Raw genomic sequence first — 4,850 nt, 5'->3', positions numbered from 1 at the left:
TTAAATTCTGAACATCAATTTTTTTTTTGTTATAAAGGTTTGGTGTTAGTCCCTTTGTAGGTTCTTGCAGATGAAAGTCACGTTTTTCTCCTCTATCAGGATTAGGCTTTTAGGCTTATCTTTCTCAAGATATGGACAAAATTGATATTGCTGGGTCAAATGGCACTCCTTACATATGATAGCTGACGAATAAAGTTCGAGCAGGTCAAAGCAGATGGGTTTTCTTGCTTACGTGGATTATGGGTGCTTCGCCAAATTCTGTTATCAATATTCATGAAGCTTTTGACAGCACTCTATGTGCCATATGTCATTGCCCATGATTATAACGCAAATTGAATAACAACAGTTATCCTGACAACACATAGCATGAATGTTCTCAGATATGGTCAACAATTTATCAAAAACAGAAAGGCCAGATATCGAGATTTGTTCAAGACTCACATTCTAGGATGCCCGACGGTGATATCGACGGATCCAGCTCTCAACAGATATATCTTATTGAATGAAGACCGAGGACTAATTCCTGGATACCCGCAGTCTATGATTGACTTATTGGGAAAATGGAACATTGCTGCTGTTCAAAGCGATCTTCATAAAACCATGAGAGGAGCCATGCTCGCATTGATCAATCCCTCCATGATCAAAGGCCACCTACTTTTTGATATCAACGAGTTCATGGGCATACATCTGCAACATTGGAATGACCGCGTAATCAATCTGCAGGACAAAACTAAAGAGATGGTTTTGCTTTTGTCTTTACAGCGGGTAATGAGTATCAAGTCTGGTCCGAAGGCAAAGGCATTTTTGTCAGAATTCTGTAAACTCATGGAAGGAACCATTTCCATGCCTATAAATCTTCCTGGTACCAGCTACAAACGTGGTTTCCAGGCAAGGGAAAATATCCTGAGGCTCTCCGAGAGTTTAGAGAAGAACACCTAGCAATTCAGAACGGAGGAAAAAATACCAGAAGCAGGGGAAGTCTGGTTCTCTAAGTTGCATTGTGTGTGGCAGGTATTCAAAGGATTTTGTTGATACTCACAGCCTTGTTATGCATGCGTATTATTCTCAAGAGGCTATTACCAACATATCAGACATGTAATTGCAGAGATGAATGCATCTTATAGACCTTTAAAAGAACATTCAGGAAGGGGATCAGTTAATCTGCCCAGAAGCTGTAGCCATTTAAGTAATAAATCTCAGTGTTATTTTTTGCCCAGTTTAGAGTCTGACTTGACATATGACCCAGTTTTCCACCCAGGATGTGAAGGAGAAGAACATGTCATGCAAAACTGTTCAAATTTAGAAAACATTTCTATAGAAGCATTGCAGTCTTCGAGCTATGATGTTGCTAAACATGGAGGTCAATCCCAAAACGCTGTAGGCCTTTCCGTTGGCAGCGCTGTGAGAGATACAAAGCCCAAAAAAGAGTCTGCAAAGTGAAAGATGGCACACTGAAAGATTCTTTATCAAGTCAGCAGCTTCTGTCACCATCTGATTGTCACACTCCAATGGGAAATGACAGATATTTAAAGCAGATTGATGGAGCATTTCAATACGTTTCTCCAAATGATTCAATGGAAAAGCTCAATGTTGCAAGAGAATTTTCAGATAAAATACTAGTTTATGACCAGATGTTTTCTTTGGAGTCCAATTTGCAGTCATTAAATGGAAAAGAAGACAGTGGACAAAAGGTAGACATGTTTCAACATGTTAAATGGAATGGATTGTCAAACTCAAAAGATAACCATATTTGCCAATATGGAATTGAGAAGGTTGATAATGTCTTAATATCAATATCCAAAAACCAAACACGGTGCCCGTGTAAAAATCAGTGCTGTTCCAAGTTCATCATTAACACCACTAATCCTGTGGCTTTTGAAAAAAGTGCCAATCATAAGAAGGAAAGCACACAGGTATATAATAGAAGAAAGGTTTCCAGTTTGAGAGTGAATGGTCTCATGCCAAGGATGATTGTCAGTTAAAAGCCTATAGTCATTGCATTCAGATGGATAGGAAAATGCCCCTTGCAGAATATATTGGCTTTGGTTTGAATTTGTCTAACTCTTCAAGAAACTGGACTGGCATGAATGGTTATGAATGAGTTTGCAGGGATGACAAAAAAAAAAGACCATACATCTCTGATTATTGGATCCTAGAAATGAAGATGAATAATAATCAAGGGAGTAAGGTGCTTAAGCCATGAACAGTGGCGATCATTTAGCTATGAAAGGAAGACTGTGCTTTTGAAATTACACAGCAGTTTCGTAGCGCGCTACGAAACTGCTGTAGCTGCATGTTACAATTCAGTTGATCAATTATGATTGACAAAGCGGCAAATCTTTTTGAAAGGTTTTGTCATCACACAGGTACATGAAAACGGTGGACAACACATCAAGGATGTGGCAATCTGCTCTATTTTGGGTAATTAAAGGATAAAGGACATGCTTCTTTGGATTCGAACATTTGAGGTAAACCAAAGACTAGTAAAACAGGGATAATTTCCTATGTTTCAGGACAATGGAAAAACGTGTGACATTGAAGAGCAACATGAAGCATTAAAGGTCTATCACAGCCACCGCCAAAGGGAACCATATGTCAGAGAACGAAGATGATTGTAGACCAAGACTGTCACGGTGTTAGAGTCATAGTTGATTTAGATCTCTAAAAACTCCAGTCAACACTTTGTTGTATTTATTAAGTAGTTAGAGTTTAAGAGTGGTTAGTATTAGAAGTAGTTTTCGAATTCCCCTCATGCTGGAGGAGGAATCTCGATCAGTTAGAATAAGAGCTCTATATATAGCTGAAACAGCAATGTAATCAAGGTTGGAAATTTTATGCAAAAGCTTGTATTTGGCCTATGTAAGACTCATTTTCAGTAATACATGATTGACTTTACTTCTCAGGATTCATGAAGGATTTTTTATGTTCAGAATATTTGATGTTGTCCTTTCCTTAATTATTACAGTGGTATGGATGTATAATCACTCAGAATTCACTGAATGTGCTCTGACTTCCTGTATACATTTATAAACTGTGGTCCCATATGAGTTATGTTCTGAATGTCTAAATGCTGAGTGCCCTGACTTCTATGTAAGGTTGAGTTCACTGTTATATTGAGGTGTTGTTGACTCCATAAGCCCAATGGATAGTTGTTTAATGTATTTCCAGCATTCATATTTTTCACAGTTGTTCTATAAGAGTTAGCCATCTTATCTTTAATCAAAATCATTAATCCTTTAAGAGAGAGCCCTCTCAGGTTGAGGAGGCTAAGCCTCAGCCTAAAGTAGGTCTAAAATAGTTACTTAGAGTCAACCTGACCAGCAGCCTATTAGGATCTGATTTTGAGATAACATTTTGGTGCGTTTGCCGGGAGTCGAAGTCTATTCATTCTTGAAATTAAGAGGTTGAACTTCTGAAGGTAGCAGGAGCTCAGACATCTATTTGAGGCTGCAAAACTACCTTGGCGACTCCACACATCGAATAAGAAATTGGAAGGTGACCCAACTGCTAGAAGATCAGTAGCTTGATGAAGTTTCAAGATGAATTCCACTGCAAGAATGAATGCCAGGTATGCTCCTATGAATCGGTCTCATATCCCTGGTTTTCCAAATCCTATGCCAAAGGTTGATTGGTTAGAGGATCTTCCGATATTCAAAGATGAAAAGAAAAACAATGCTACTCTTCATTTGGTTAGGTTTCATATGCATGTACGCAATCTTAAGGTTCACTTTCCTGAGGATTGTCTCATGAGGATGTTTATGACCACTTTAGAAGGAAAAGCATGGTCTTGGTATAAAAGTTTGGAAAATGGTTCATTATATTCTCTTGCTGATTTCCATGATGTGTTCTATGACATGTATAAAGAGTGTCATCCCTCCTTATTGCTGGTCAAAGATTGTTGTAAACATTCTACGAGTTTTATTCAATATTTGGAGGATTGTTATGATGATGATGAATTTATGGATGAAGAAATTTTAGAAGCTCTTCATAACAATGCATTTCAACACCAAGAAGAAAGTATAACATCTCATGAAACGCAGCATGAAGATCAACAGGGGTTTATTTGTGAAAACCATGTTTCATCCTTTGATATGAATGAAAAGATGCAGCAGATTTGTCAGTCTTTTGATCATAAAGAATATGAAATTGATTGCAAACACCAAGAAGAAATACTGGAAGAAATTTTTTATAATCCTCAGGCAGAGGAAAAGGTTGGTTTTTTATGTCAAACTTCTCAGCAGCTTACAGCAATAAATGATCATAAGAAAGAGGAAAATTACATTGTTTGTAGGCAGCATTCAGAAAAGCAGTTCGATAGCATATCAAAAGAATCTTGTGTGGTTGAGAATCAGTTGGCTAAAGATGTAGAATGTTATGATGATCATCAACATAACCATGTATTCTTTGACCCTATAAGTGAATATATGGACAAGCTTTGCACCTCGGTCTTTCATTTTCATTTGCAATATGAAGATCAAGTATATTATGAGTTGATGTGGTCATCTCACTACCATGGTTATTTTGAGGTCAGATACAGTCAAGAGCCTCCAATATCAGAAAAGACAATTGATTGGCTTTATTGGAAATATCATGTTGCTTGAGCTACAAGTGGAGCTTGCAGCTGATAGGGTAGGTAGGTAGGAAAATGAAAATAAGCTCAAGGTTGACTGAGCATTTTTCAGTAGATATAGATTTCTTTCTCCTACAGTGATCATCTAAGGTGAAGGCCCAAGAAGCTTAAAGGGGATGCTTGTCAAACAAATTTCCGTTTGTAATAAAAAAGATAAAGCACTGGACCTGCATGTTCTTAGTGTACCGCAGGAGCACACTATCCCAAGTGGAGCCACCTG

General features: G+C 37.8%; 1 pseudogene; it reads left to right on the top strand.

The window, feature by feature from the left end:
- Positions 1 to 366: 366 nt before the first annotated feature.
- On the top strand, positions 367 to 939 carry LOC149248372 (cytochrome P450 85A1 pseudogene; annotated as a pseudogene).
- The last annotated feature ends 3,911 nt before the right edge of the window (positions 940 to 4,850 follow it).

Source organism: Pinus tabuliformis, chromosome 7 (assembly GCF_031772625.1).
Source record: "Pinus tabuliformis cultivar Carrire ecotype Pingquan chromosome 7, CPIR1, whole genome shotgun sequence".
Classification (NCBI taxonomy): domain Eukaryota; kingdom Viridiplantae; phylum Streptophyta; class Pinopsida; order Pinales; family Pinaceae; genus Pinus; species Pinus tabuliformis.
This window is presented reverse-complemented; position numbering and strand designations above follow the sequence as displayed.